The sequence below is a fragment of the Pongo abelii genome, chromosome 17 (genome assembly GCF_028885655.2).
Source record: "Pongo abelii isolate AG06213 chromosome 17, NHGRI_mPonAbe1-v2.0_pri, whole genome shotgun sequence".
NCBI classification, from domain to species: domain Eukaryota; kingdom Metazoa; phylum Chordata; class Mammalia; order Primates; family Hominidae; genus Pongo; species Pongo abelii.
Window position 1 is genome coordinate 59,217,951 of NC_072002.2, and position 15,122 is coordinate 59,233,072.

A 15,122-nucleotide genomic window follows, 5' to 3' on the forward strand; every position below is an offset into this window, starting at 1 on the left:
AACAAAAGAACAAACACTGTACAATTCCATCTATGCGAGTATCTAGAGTAGTCACATTTATAGAGACAATAGAATAGTGGTTTCAGGGGGTGGGTGATAGAAGGGAAGGAGGGGTTCTTCTTTTAATGTATATAGACTTCCAGTTTTGCACAATGAAAAGAGTTCTGTGGATGGATGGTGGTGATGGTTGCATAACAATGTGAATGTACTTAATTCTACTGATTATACACTTAAAAGTGGTTGAAAATGAGCCAGGGGTGGTAGTGGGTGCCTGTAGTAACAGCTACTTATGAGGCTGAGGCAGGAGGATTACTTGAGCTCAAAGTTCAAGGCCAGCCAAGGCAACATAGCAAGACCCTGTCTCTGAAAAAAAAAAAAAAAAAAGTGATTAAGATGATAAATTTTATGTTATGTGTATTTTATGCAATTTCAAAAATGTAAAATGAAATGGTAATAATCTCTAAACACTTATATCTTTGAGTATTGATCTATTATAGTCCCTCAGAGTGCTGGGGAATAAAGTGATGAGATCACTGGAGGGCAATCTGTAAGACCCCATGAAGGCCTGTCCCATGGAAGGGGGAGAATTTCCTTTCATTGTGGTTTCACAGAGCAAATTTAGAAACAATAGGTAGGAGTGATAGGAAGAAAAACCTTATATCAACTTAAGAAAATTTGTATTTGCAAATAAAAATTTAAAAAGGCTGTCCAAGAGGAATGAGCTCCCACAGGAAGTAGTCATCTCCCTCTCCTGGGGATGTCCAAGCACAGATAATGCGGTCATCTGCATGGCCACTGTCCTCCTTCCCAAGGTTTACAGTCCTTTTTTCCTTTCCCTTCTTTGTAGTGTGAGTGTTTTCTTTCATTCCCCAAAATAATGGCATCCATTACTACAAAGAAAAACACAATCCTGCAGCTATTAAGGACTCCACAGGTTATGTGGGAGTAAATTGAGTTATCTGGGCACAGATCAACTTATTAGAAATCTATTCTCAGAGGAGTCACCACCTGTGACTTGGGTCTTTAACTTAAAGGTTTCTAGTTCAGCAAAGGAAAGGATGTCAGCAAATTCAACTCACCAAATTGGTATTCAGCTTAGGAACTCCTTACCTCCTTAAGATGGTTATATGAAATACTTGTAAAAAAAAAGATTAAATGGGTTAGTAAATTGCATTAAATGTGATATGCGTTATCAGCTTCATGTTTGTGATTAGGGTCAACATAGGCCACCACCATACCATCTGCAGCATTATAATCCTGGGGGAGACGTATGCTGCTTGATATCATGTGAAAATTATGTTATTCTTATATCTTTAAATGTTTGACATCATCACTTATTTACAGTGTAGATAGTAAGTGGGAATAAAATGAAATAGACGTTTCATAGAGTCTTTCTCAAACAAGCGTTTGATATACTCATTTTCTCAGCACCCAATCTTCTGCCCCAAAGTTAAAAAGCTGATAAAGGATAGTCCATTTTGAAACAGCGTCCTGAGAACTATTGGTAGGATGAACATTGGAAGCCCATAGCATCCTGTGAATGTCTCTATCACGTTACTTGTTCTAATGGTTAGAAAATTCTGATGACTTTTCTTTCCCGTAATAGACTGAGCTCCTTGGAATCAAGATTCATGTCTCTTTCACTTTGCTGTCTCTGTATAGGAGCACAGTAGGGGCACCTGTTGTTAGTAATGTAAAGTCTTGTAGAGTCTGGGCTGGTGGTCTTTAAGGTGTGATTTGGGAGGTTTTGATGCTTCAGAGTCCAATGTTGATTGCCAAGAGATTGTTAAGTGAGAGGAATCTGTTCTTCTGACCCCACTCTAACCATACAAGCTCTGCTTTTCATTTATGTTACATATTGGGATCTCCAGTGAAGTTTTCTCTAAAAATATTTTGAAAGACACATACACAGATACTTAAAACCTTAGTAAATGCTTTCGTGGTGTGTGTGTGTGTGTGGTATGTGTCTGGTATGTATGTCGTGTGTGGCAGAGCTTAGGATAAGGTGTAAATGTTTTCAGATTTCTTTATTCAGTTTAATTCTTCAATTAATGTTTCTCTACTTTTGGAGGAATTGGGTTGGTTATGATACAAGTTGTTCCATTAAGGATCTGTCAAGACTAGCTGAGGATTTTGTTCATATTCACCAAGATTTTTGGTGATTACCGGGTGTTTTGTTCTTTTCCTTCTAAAAGGATTTGAGCTTCCCATTAGTGGATTTATACTGATCATTGCTTAACCATATCAGACAATGAATTACACAAGAAACCTACAATTCCTGAATTGTTGCAAACCTCATAAAGTATATACGGAGATCTATTTCACTAAGGACTTTGTTATTTTGACAGTTGCCCTTGGTTGCTCAAGAAAACCTCCTGGAAACCCTCATAAGAAGACAAAGACTGCTTGCTCTGCAGTTGTTTTCCGTAATACCCACAGTGGGTGATAGAGTGGAATATGGGCAGATAGACTCTTTTATCTCTGCAATAGCCCTGTGAAGAGAGTTGGACAGTGGGACCTGTTGGGTATAACATACGTGCTTGTGGTTTTTCTTCAGTAACAGAGGCGGGAGGTACACTAAAATGGCGGGGAAGAGAGGAGAAAAAAACAAGATGACGGGTCAGCTAACTGCTCAGAGCTGAGCCAAGGAGGCTGGACAGGGTGCTGGGGCTTGCTTTTGGTTTGGTGGTTGGTCCAGAAAAGGAGCTCTCATCTACAATGAATTCAAGGGTCCCAGCAGTTGGACTTTCTATAGGAATCTGGGTAGAGACTTTCTACTTAACACATGTCCCTTTTTACGTCTTGATGCCATTTTTTATTTCTTTCCATGGTAGCTCAACCTCGGGAAGCTTTGGACTTAGCCTGAAAGAAGTCTTTACTCTTTAGTATTGGTTCTAACAAATGCAAGTCCCTTGGGAGCAAAAGGTTCAAAATACAAAAGTCCTGATATTTTTTTCAGACCACGAGAAGTTCCTTTCAGAATGTGCTGTTTATCTCTGCTCTTACTGAACGATGATTTCTTAGGAATGTCCATTAAAACATACCTATTTAGATTGCCTTGGCTTAAGCCAAGTTCTCCAATACATTCTGATTGTCTAAATTCTTTCTTCTTTTCTTCTATGTTAGGTGCATTTCAGGGTCCAGAAGTAAGTATTGAGAGTGTATTTCTGTATCTACTTGTTGAGAGTGGAAAGTAGAGAATTCAAAGCTTTATTCTTTCCCATAACTATTCTTATAAGGAAATCAAATACAAACAAAAAAAGAAGTCACATGCACAACCGCTATTATGCTATATAGAAATTCATGAAGTGCCACCTTTCTGTGGCCATGGAGGGAAAAGGCAGAGTCTCGCTGGCATCTTCAGCCACTCACATACATATGCTGCTGTGCTGAGGGTCATCTTTTAGCATCGAGACTGACACCACCTGTGTACCCATGTGCCATCTAGACCACGTACATGAAGGCACACCAGCTGCTGTGTGGCCTCACAAAGACAATTGCAGAAATCCCCAAATTCTCACTCTCAACCGAACCATCCAAAGAAAGCCCTAGGCTGTCCCTGACTCCTAGTGGATCCTGAAATTCTTTCAAAAGGAAGAGGAAAACGCTGCTTTCCATTTCCTCTTTCCCCTCCTCCCAGCTCTTTTGAGAAACACAGAATGCAAATTCTACAGGAGAGATAATACTGATTTCTATTCGAACTGAAATATTAATGACTGATAACTGATATGTTAATGAGAAGAGTTTCTGTGGAAGCAGTTGAAAAGAGAATAAGGACCCCATGGCTAGCCTGTTTGGATGAGAAAGAGCATAGAGCCATAAGTAAAACGTGCTGAGTATTGGCTGGGTGCCTGGAAGAAAACAGCACCTCCTTGGTTTGCCTGAGGCTGATCCTGGGTGAGATGGTGGGTTAATGTCCTTACTTCCGTGGCTCTTGATCAGGTAGACATCAAACATCTTCCAAGTTCACCTCCTTTATTTGGTTTATTTTTAACCTATTTTATCTATTTTTGCCTTTGATTTATCCTTTTAGTCTAGAATTTTGGTATTTTTGAAGTGTCCTTGGGATATGCAGTGGATTCGTGTTTTCATCTATTGCACTTGGATGTTTCATGACAAATATCTCACCCTGTTTTTGTTTTTGTTTTTGCACTTGCCAGAGCAAAACATTTTTCAGCCTTAATTGTTCAGGAACAGCCCACAAAAGATTTAGCGCCATTCCTTTAAAAGTCTTCAATTGTAGCTGATAACTATACAGATGTCTGGGAGCTCAGTAAACCAAATCTTATCAGAAAGTGTGGGAGACATTATGCACTAGAATGTAGAGTCAAATATTTCCTGACAGTAGGGTGGTAGCAAGAAAAGTTGGGTTCGAGAAGGCATTCTTGGAATCAGAGAATGCCTGAGAACAGAAGGTGGAGGTGTGACTCCAGACCCAGGATTGTCACCGGAAGGCAATGTAGAGAACTGTGTGGCCCTTAGAATGAGGGTTCTGAGTCATGTGAGGTTCATCATGGCCATCACAGTGGCCTGCTGCATATTGAGCTGCCCACTCTAGACCATTGATTTCACCTTGCAGGGAGGCCAATACCATGATCTCTGATAGCCTATGTCACCCATTTTCAGCCTGCTGTTGGGGTTGCTGGCTGCGCCAGAATTACCTGGGAATTTTTCATAAATACAGATTCCCAGGACCCACTCCAGATCTACCGATTCAGAACTTCTGAGGGTGAAACTTCAGGATCTACTAGGAGTTAGGGACAGTCTAGAGCATTCTTTGGATGGTTGGATTGCGAGTGAGAATTCTGGGACTTCTGCAATTAAGTGTCTTTGTGAGCCCTCACAGAGGCTGGTGTGGTTTCGTGTACCTGGTCTAGATGGTGCATGGGTGCACAGGTGGTGTCAGGTCCTGATACTGAAAGAGGACCCTCACCAGAGTTTCTGAGGGTGAAACTGTTAGGTGAGCAGCTAACATAACAAGCACAATGAGAATAGGCAGAGAGCTCATCCAAGAGACCCTGCAAAGGGGCCAAGCCCAGACCATCCATCCAGTGGTTTCTCTTTAACTGCTTTGGGCTCTGCAAAAGGGCATTTTTTATGTAAGTCCCTAAGACAGAGTTGGGATCCCCACAGAACTGGACACAGGGTCAGAGACACCCACGGTGAGGAGGACATGTGGATGCCATTCATCTCGGGCCTCCCTTGGGCTCAGAGGGACCACGTTATGCCTGGGAAAGAGCAGAAGGTGGAGGCAGGGTTGTGTGCTGAATTCTCATCAGCATGCAGCCCTTTCTACTCTTATCAAAATCAACGTGGGTATTTCCTGCTCACAGGCCCCTGGGGGTGCAGCAAGAACAGAGGCTGGCTGGGGAGGGAATGGAGGAGAAACTCTGTATTGTAGATTCAATATCAGCTCCATGATTTCCCCCCCAAGGGATAAATATTGTGCTTTGCAGCTTATATGATGGAACAGACTTCCTATGTGTACGATTTCAGGAAGAGAGTTAATAAAACCTCTTGATACCTTGCCTCCCCGGCAGCATTTATTTGTCTAGCAGTGAGGCTGTGTGCTGTTCATACAGTATTGGTGTTAGGTTGACATTTGTTTTGACCTTTAAACTTTGTGCTTCCTCCTTCCCCATCCTCTCCCCCGCCCCCGCCCCCGCACCTCCTGTTGTTCCTCAGCATGTGAGTTTGATCTTCTGTGACCTGGGCTTTTCCAAAGGTTGACTCTCCTGGGTTTGGATTGGGCGGGGTGCAGGCTTTTCCTCTTTTCTTTGCTCAAGGGTCATCGTGTGACTGTAAAATTATTGTCTGGCAGCAGTGCGAGCGCCATTTCACATGTGGGGAGTGTGTAGAGTTTTGTTTTTTCTTTAAATAAGAAAAAGGAAAGAAAACACCTCGAGGACCCACATCTGCCTGGAGAGCACAGGGCTGGGCCTCCTGCACTGGCTGGAGAACGCATCCCCTCCTTTGGAGTCCTGCCCTGGCCCAGCAGGGACTGGGAACCGCATCCCTGGGAATGCTGGTGCCCGTCAGGGAGAGGAACATTCTTGGCTCTGAGGCTTCTTCAGATCCTGGGGGTATTTTCATAAGAGCGTAACCCCAGGGCTAAAGGAAAATTCCACTCTTCAGCAGTGTGATACATCTGTTCTTGGTCATCCTCCCAAGTAATTATGTGCTGTGCTTAAGCTTCGAGCTTTGCACTTGGACTGAGCTGGGTTTGAATCCAGCTCCACTAGATACTACCAGAAAACCTTACCCAGGTTTCTTAATGTTTCTGCACCTCAGTTTTCTCATCTGTTTAATGGGATTCATGGGGAACATTCTGAGAATTAAATATAGTGATCAATATAGAAATTCCTGGAATAATGCGTGGCAGAGTGTAGACCCTCAAAACATGTTAGATCTTAATATGATTCCTCCTTAAGCATCTTCTACCTGAAAGAATCTTTTATTCTATTCATATTTTCATAATTCAGTTGGATTTTTGGAGGTATGAACTGTGCCTTTTTGTATAGAAATATCTAGCAGAGGTAATTTGTTCTTTAAATTCCTTTTACTTTCTTGGTATTCATTGAAGACCAAAGACACTTTGTTCATGTGGATCCTTGAATGGATTGTTGCTGCTGTACCTTATCTTCCTCTCCCACCTACTCCTATTGAATAAGGGTTCATAATTATCCATCTAAAACCTACAGTAATTAAAAAAAATAAACATATAGACTGTCCATAGAGGAAGCATAACATATACACTAAGGTGCCCTAGACCTCCGCACTATCTATTAGTGGGCATGCACAGTTTTTCTCTCCTGATGTAATGTGTGCTGTGAGTGATCTTCCTGGAACTGAGGGATGGCCATGGAGGGAGTGCTCTGTGGCTTTGACACCTACCAGTGGGACTTAGTTACAGACATGGCCCCAAAGGAATCATAGCAAGCTTGGCTCACAGACAAGCACAAGGAAAGCAGGTAAAGAGGAAACCCCAGGAGATACTGCAGAGCTGACTCCAGAGAACTGTGGGGTCTGCTGGGCACCTCCCTCCCCTCTCCTTCACAACAGAGCACTGAAGTTATGTTTTTAACACATTTTTGCAACGTCAATAGAAACAAACTGTCTTCTTGCTCCTAGAATATAGAGAAGTGGTAGTGGGATATTAGAGTTCCACTCTTTAAGTGTGTATTCCCAACTGATGGAAAATAAAACCCAAACCAAAACAAACAAACAAGTAAACAAAAACCCAGTCCAATCACTGGGGACCTGCAGAATATCTCAGGCTAGCTGAAGAGAATGTGATGAAAGTAGGTTCGTACCTTAGGTTCCAAGTATTAATCTCAACCAGCCTCTCTCTCTCTCTCTCTCTGTCTCTTTCTGTGTGTGTGTGTGTGTGTGTGTGTGTGTCTTTCCTCCCCCTCTCTGAGTGTATGTCCTTTCTTGGCATGGCATGGTGAGGTAAAAGGCATAGCTCCTAGGTGACATGTTAACACACTTCGTTTCCTACCACAGCCACTTATAGGTGCCTGGGGACAACATGGCCATTCAATCAGATTAAAAACAAAAGTTTGAGCCAGTGGTAGATTATAGTTATTGAGGACAATGTGAGAAAGAGGAAGGGAGGCCCAAGATTTATATACCAGTTCCTCCTAGAAATTTGTTTGGTTTACTATGAGCTGAGGCTGTGACTTTGAAGATTTTAATCTTAAAATTAGGACAGGTTTTACTGCCTCTTTTGATGTAGGCATGGATCCCAGCACAGTCAGGGGAGTCTCAGTCAGAGTGAGGGGCGAAGCCATAGAAAATTGTTCCATCTGAGGAACTTTATTGAAACATACATTTCTGACCTTGATCCTTGGAAGTACCCTTCAGGAGAGAATGTATGTGTTTGAGTGTGTATGTGTGTGTGGGTGTGTGTGTGGGGGGGTGTGAGTGTGGGGGTGTGTGGGTGTAGGAGGCTTAGATATATGCATCTTATAAAATAAATGCAAAGACATGCTGATGACCCATCTTGGATCTTTATCCCTCCTAGCATGAGCATCCTCTGAAGGATCACTGCTATAGGTGGTGAACACAAGTAGGATGTGTAGAGGAGACTGGCAAGAGTTGTCATGTAGAATGTGACTTGGCAGTAGATGATTTGTGGATAGGGTGCGAGCACATGGGATTATGAAAACTCAGAGTTGGAGGTCACCTGCGAGTAATCTAATCTAACTCTTCTACAGACACTCTGGAAAATATTCTTCAACCTCAGCCTGAAAATAGTTGTACAGTCTGAAAGGGTCCTAGCCAAGATTTGAACCTGGGTCACCTGATCCCAGAGCACATACTCTCGACCCTCATTGAGACAAATGACTGTACCCTTTCAATTTGAGTGAGTTACAGGTCTCTAGGAGTTTAGCAATAGATTCCTGAGATTCTATGCTTTTACTTGGTGTTTTTTTTTTTTTCTTTTTCTTTTTCCTTAGTCAGATCACTTCAAATTTGATATAATGCTTTGGAGCTAGGCTAATGGAAAGGTTCCTAGAGGTAAATTTAGATTTTTTTTTTAACTTTCTTGAAAATGCTGATGAAAACTGTGAAAATGCTGATACCTTCAAATCAATGCACCTTGCGTTGCTACTAAAGGTCTCACCAGAAATCAAAACCTTTGGCCTGTGTCCTGGATCCTTTTTTCTTTAAATTGCTATTGGGGGTATAGTTTCATGGCTCATTGATTCAAAATAATTTTTGGTCAGTTACTTTATAGAGGCTCTGGGCAAGGTCCTACACTGACAAAGTTGAATAAGATGTTCTCCTTGTCCTCAAGGTGTTCACCATCTTCTGGGAGAGACAGTTAACTCAGTCAACATGGATATTTCTATGTGATACCTGCAGTTAGCAGGATGTAGAAGATGCTACAGTAACATAGCCTGGGAAGGCAGGAAGGTTTCTAGGAAAGTAACATAAGGTTTATGAAGTCTAGAATCTTTTCTCTTTCTCACTGAGTTCCTGTAAGAATTCAGTACTTGAGTTCTGGCTACTTTTTTTTCTTTTTCTTTTTCCCTACCATCACTTCCTCCATAGTGTTGTTTTCAAGAAATGAATAAAATATAATTTGTCTACCTTACTTTCTAATTTGTTTTTTTCTGTAGTTTTTTGTTTTACGTCTTAATTCCTTCACTCAATTCAGGTGATTAGGATGGAGCGTACTTTTCATGTTTAGGTCAGTTTAGGAATTTCTAAGTGTAGAGAGCACCATTTTTTTTTTTTTCATTGTCCAACACTAAAAAACAGTGAGTCATAGAGACTCGTTATTTAGAATAATGAGATTAAAGACTACCTGAGCTGGAAGGGACCTTAAGGGCCGTCTCATTCATTGCCTGCATAGATCATAGATACACGATGGATTTGTGGTCCAGAGAAGCAGATCCCTGCTCAAGCCACTTTCTTTGCACTTTGATCTCTACATAAACTGTCCAAATGGGATCATGTTTTCTTTTCTGAATGGCCCTATCCTGTCTCTATCCCTTAATTGCCCTTCAATATTCAATGAACAGAGCCATTTTAACGTAATTGTAATTGACTTGTATTTCTCTTTCATCTCCTATGAAGTCCGGAGGTGTGGCTATCTGTGTGTAGCTGCCCTGGCAGGTGAGAGGGAGGGTATTATGAACAAGTACCCATGCTGAAGGTACTATGGACAGGCAGTTGAGGCCTGAATGTCAAGCAAGAAGCACTTTTCTTTAGGATACTTTCTCCCCTGGTATTTTCTTCCCCCCACCTTCTTCCAGGGCTCCACTGTGCACCCAACCCCTAGGGCTCATATTTTACTGTTCCTGATTGACATCAGGCTCTAGAGCCCTCTCTTCACTCCATAGCACAGCCCATATGGTTGCCGATTTAAACCCAGGCTAGATTGTTTTTTTTTTTTTAAAGGCTAAAGAAAATATGATTTCAAAACCAGACAGAATCTCCTCTCATTTCATTTAGTGACACCGTGAGGTGGAACTGTCTGGTTAAGACTCCATCTAGCAACTTAGAAACTCCCCAAAAGCACAAGGACAGGAAATTTCATGGTAAATATTTAAGCTCCTGGGCTCCAGGGCAATTGGAAAGTGTGTGTTAAGAAGCTTTCCTCTTTCCCTCTAATTCCCCATATTCATCACTTGAGTTGTGCCATTTGGGCTTATCCTTTGTGCCTAAATAAGTCTTGCCTTTTAATCTTTTAGCCACAAAAAAATAGTAAAGAAATATAAACCACCTTAAATAGTAATGCCCCAGGGAGATAATATCCTAGGAAATTTAGGGCTTAGGTGTTCCTATGTTGCACACATGTGTTCACAGATGCCCATCTCTGATGCTGATCAGTTTAATAGAGGTTAATACTTCGTGTAGTATCAGCAGGGCTTGAGGTCTTGTCCTGGGCATTCTGCTCCTACTTCGTCTCTATGTGACTCAGTTTCCACAACTGGGAGAATAGGGAGAAGAGTTTTCCCTTAGGCTACCTCCCAGGAGGTGGAGAGGATTAACTGAGATGAGGAAGGCAGAGACGCTTTAGAGGCCAAAATGTGGGCAATAAAGTAACGTAGGCCAGGTGTGGTGGCTCATGCCTGTAATCCCAGCATTTTGGGAGGCCAAGACAGGAGGATCACTTGAGCCAGGAGGTTGAGACCAACCTGTACAACATAGTGAGACCCCTGTGTCTACAAAAAATTAAAAAATTAGCTGGACATGGTGGTGTATACCTGTGGTCCCAGCTACTCGGGAGGCTGAGGCAGGAGGATCCCTTGAACCCAGGAATTTGAACCCAGCCTGGTCAACATAGCATAACTCTATCTCAAAAAAATAAAAGTTAAATTACTTGGCCACTATCTCACCCTTCTAAGTGGCAGAACTGGGTTATGCACTCAACTCAGTCTCTCTGTGAAACTCAGAGTCAATCCCTAGCACTTCGTAATCTCTCCATCAGCATTAACTGTTGGATTGTGGCTGTCATTTTGATTGTCACAGTTATGCATGCTCCTATGTGGACCTGACTGATTCCTGGCCCTGCACCATTCTGCGTATGTCCTGGGGCTGCCATCGCCTCGTCTGGTGGATAGAGTTGCACCTGTATATCTTTGTCTGTTCTGCTCACCCCTTCAGAGCAGACATCACCACCCTTTCCCCAGGCTTCTATGCAGGCAAACTGAGGACACAGGAGGTTCCTGGACACCCGTCAAGGAGGAAAGCAGGGATGCATGTTGCTCTGGGCTCCGTATCAGTTCATATTTGGCACTGCCTCTGTAGTCTGATAAAAACAGGCCAAAAGAGGAAATCCAAATTCAAAATCTGACTTTCACACAACTTCTGACAAGCTGAAATAGGCCCATTTTGGGGCCAATGATAAAAGTCTGATTTCTCAAGCACTTTATTTGTCTATTGGATCAGAATGGCACTGATTAGTACTTTCTGTGCAAAAGCAGAGACGGGGAGCCGCCTTCCCATTTCTGAACCCGACTGTTCTATTTACAATCTCTAAGCAAATTTCTGGAATTTCACTGACAGATTCCCTGGGGCATGAAAATCAAGCTTCTTGTGTGTGTGGATGGGCTGCGGGATGGGCTGGCGTGTTCTCTAAAGCGTCTTTATCTGCCTGGGCCCCCTCCCTCTCTTCTCCCTGAAAGAGCCAGTGCCAAGACTTGAGTTGTTTCATTTGGCTCAAGTCTGGAGGCATTGATACTGAGCTGGCCTTGTATGAAACCCACTTGCTGGTCCTCTTCGTCTGAGAGTCTAAAATGTAAGACCCTCTGGAGTAGAGAACAGTCCCTCCTTCCCATCCCCCTCTCATTCTCAGCCTAGGGGGGCCTATTCTCAGAAACCTGGAGCTGGAGGGGGGTCACCTAATCATTCACCATTTTTTCTCTGAGTTTTATTTGGGGTATTTTGTAAACTTGGACTTAGGGTTAAGAAGTTCATCAAAAGCTTTATCAGTGAAGCTTTGATGTCACTTGCATAACATTTTCATAGAGAACTGTCAGGTACCAAATCCTACATATTGTTTATTTTTATCATCTGATTTTCTTTATCTCATTATGGTTTTTACTAAGAACACAAACAAACAAAAAGCCTCTGTTCTGCCTTTTCTGGGGTCAAAATGTAATTTTCTTAACTTGGCCAATTCAGTGGTAAGGCACTATACTTTTCCACTAAGAGACTCATTTTCTAGTACTCTTCAAAGATTCTACTTCAGTGTGTGGCCCCTTCCTTTTTTGCATCTGTTCCTATCTCTTTCAGCCTAGTTCAGAGGAGTGAGGAGCCCGCGGAGGGCTTCCATGGAGTGGGGAATTATGGAACTTGTCATTGTAGCCCAAGGGCTGCGGCAGACCGGGGATCTCTCCCCTGCAGCCCCTGCAGGAAACTGCCTGCCAAGGTCTATTTACTCAGCCCCAGAGCATTTAATCCTGCGCAGTGTGGGGTGGTGTCACTGGGTCAGAGCCTTCGAGCTGAGCAGCCGGGTGGAAGGAGAAGGATGAATGGCTGGTTAAAGCCTGAGGTGTTGGGTGGTCACTGAGGAATGGTTGGAGCAGCCTCTGGCCACCGCTGTGTGTTGATTTTGTAGTGAGATCATTACCTTTCCTGGATTGTTAAATGCAGTTTAATCTTCCTTAAGACAGGACTGGACAATGTTGCTTTTGTGACTTCAGAGAGTCACTAGACAGGTTAGAGGAGGCTGGGTTTCCAGATTTCCACCAGGAGAAAATCACAGCCTTGTCAGAGAGGCAGGGTATATGTGATGCTTCTGTTCTCTTGTCATATACACTGCATCATCATCTTCAGAGCCTTGCATTTGGTGCGGGTATTGGAAGGCTGAGGAACATGCATTGAGCCCCCACAAAATGCTTAGAGCTAGAGAATACTCGCCTCTGATAGAGCATAGTACTCTCCCCAAACCAGGAGTAGAGGTTTTAGGAGTGCAAGAAACACATGTCATGCAGTACAGATGTCAACATATATAAACTGCCTCAGCATGTATGAGCTTCCTTTTGTGGCTAGGGTGAGTCTTGCAGTTTCTTTTTCTTTTATAACAATAATGGCCTGTCCGTGGTTACACTAGGGACAAACAGTTGGCAGGAGAGGATGAGGAAGAGAGAAAGGGAGAGTGAGAGGGAAAAAGAGAGGAGAGGGAGAGAGAAAGGTGGCTTACCTAGGCTGCCTCTGGCTAACTGTTGAAGACTTTGTGCAAAGGGAGGCCTTGAGAAAACTCTGACACACTTGGAGTCTATGTGTGAGCTGATCCACCCTCTGTAAGGGGAGGCTTCTTAATCGTCTTCCTTTTCTAGCTTCTTACCCCTCTACTCTGCTGCATCAACCTCAGAAGTCACATTTCCCTCCTGCCTGCTGCCTTCTGTTCCTCTGCAGTTGTGTTTTCTTCCCTTGTCTTAATAGTCTAATGAAGTTTAAATTGCAGCCCCAAACACACACACACACACACACACACACGCATGCACACACACATGTGCACACACACACACACACTCTGCACTTTCCCGCCAACACTTTGGGACTACTTAAGAGAGCTCCCTCCTTGTTTGGGAGTGGGAACTCACAGCTTGCCTGCTCCCAGCTCAACCTGTACCCAACTGTGCAGTCATCTGGGTGTTCGGAGACAAAAAACAGACAAGCCCTGCTCCTCCAACTCTTGCAAGGAGGCATGTGTTGTAGGAGACTCTATTGTGCCCCAAATCCCCAAGGTTCCAGAAATCAGCCTCTCTTCCCCTACCTTTTCCTAATATTTTACAAATGAAGGAAACATACAGCTGGGCTTTGAGGAGCCCTGAGCCCTGACTCCTCTTCCTGAGCCTGCCCCTCTGAATAACACACTTCTCATTTTGGAGCTATCATTTCTGTATCTCTTTCATCCCTTGGGTACCTAAGATTTTAATGTGCCTTAGCCACTTTTTAGGATAATAAATAGTAAATATTTGTTTCCATTGAAGGTCAGCTTTTCCTTACTTTAGGACATGCTCGTTTGTTCTTGAGTTCCAAAACTGACAGATCAAGTTCACGCTGGAACTTTTTCATCCAAGTCATGGTTTTGTGGCATTCCCCATTTGAGATGCCCATGGACACACCTTCATATATCCGTTTATCCAGTCAATCAACAAATGTTTTTGGAAAACTGGCTGATTGCCAAGCTCTGTACTAGACCCCGGCCTTACAGGGAACAAAGCCAAGACAATAGTTGCCCTCATAGTTATGGTCTACTGAGGAATAGAGACCTTAACAAGGCAATATAATAAAGCTGTTGAATGTAAGGCAGAGGGACCAGCATACTGTGGCAGCACACAGAGGGGCTGTCACTTGGTATTGGGGGTCATGGAGCTCCCTAAAGATGTGGTGTCCAAGCTCAGAGCTGAAGAATGATGACGAGTCAGCTAGGTGAACAGGAGTTAGAACAGAGTGATGAGAAATCTGGCTGGCGGGGGAAAGAGTTCCAGAGAAGGGGAACAGCTTATTCAAATGACCCTAAGGCAAGGGTAAATCCAGTGCTTTGGGGAAACTGACAAGGGCCAACATGTCAGGCCTGGGTCAAGCAAGGCGAGTGGGCAGCCTGCTGGGCTGGCGAGGCAGGTAGGAACATGGTACAGGGTATGAAGGAGTGCATGTTAGGTAGGGGTCTTCCCAACCCTCTGAGGAACTCTGGAATTTTTCCCATGAACAATGGAAAATCATTGAAGAATTTAAGCGAGGGAATGAGATGATCTTAGTTGCTTCTTAAGATGATTGTTCTGGCTCCTGTGCAGAGAATGGATTATAGAGCATTGAGGGTGGCTATGCAAGGATATGCCCACTTAACTAAAATTCTTAGAGACAGGGAAGATTTCACACATGGTGTTCTGATTGGCATAACTCCCACCATGATATTTTTTAATGTAACCTCTTATCACCAAAGCAACAGTATAGAGCTGTTGTGCTTCTTTGCACTGCTCTCTCTCTCTCTGTCTCTCTCTCTCTCTCTCCCTCTCCCCACCGCCCCCACCTCTTTCTCTCTCTCTGTCTCAGGGAGAGGTCCACATCATTTTCATTTATGTATCCCTATTGCCTAACACAGTTCCAGGCATAAAAAATGCCTAATCAATGTTTGAGGAATGAATGAATGAAGA

General features: G+C 43.2%; 1 protein-coding gene and 1 long non-coding RNA gene across 5 annotated transcripts in view; both read left to right on the forward strand.

The window, feature by feature from the left end:
* The window catches only part of SETBP1 (SET binding protein 1), a 383,903-nt gene that overhangs the window by 86,209 nt on the left and 282,572 nt on the right, over positions 1-15,122 (forward strand). The gene's annotated exons all lie outside the window — the stretch shown is intronic.
* LOC134760298 (uncharacterized) overlaps positions 1-15,122 on the forward strand; it is a 115,914-nt gene that overhangs the window by 64,572 nt on the left and 36,220 nt on the right. Inside the window, exon 2 of the long non-coding RNA XR_010137581.1 lies at positions 1-15,122. This exon is cut by the window's left edge and continues 53,772 nt beyond it; it is cut by the window's right edge and continues 36,220 nt beyond it. This is a non-coding gene — a long non-coding RNA (uncharacterized LOC134760298).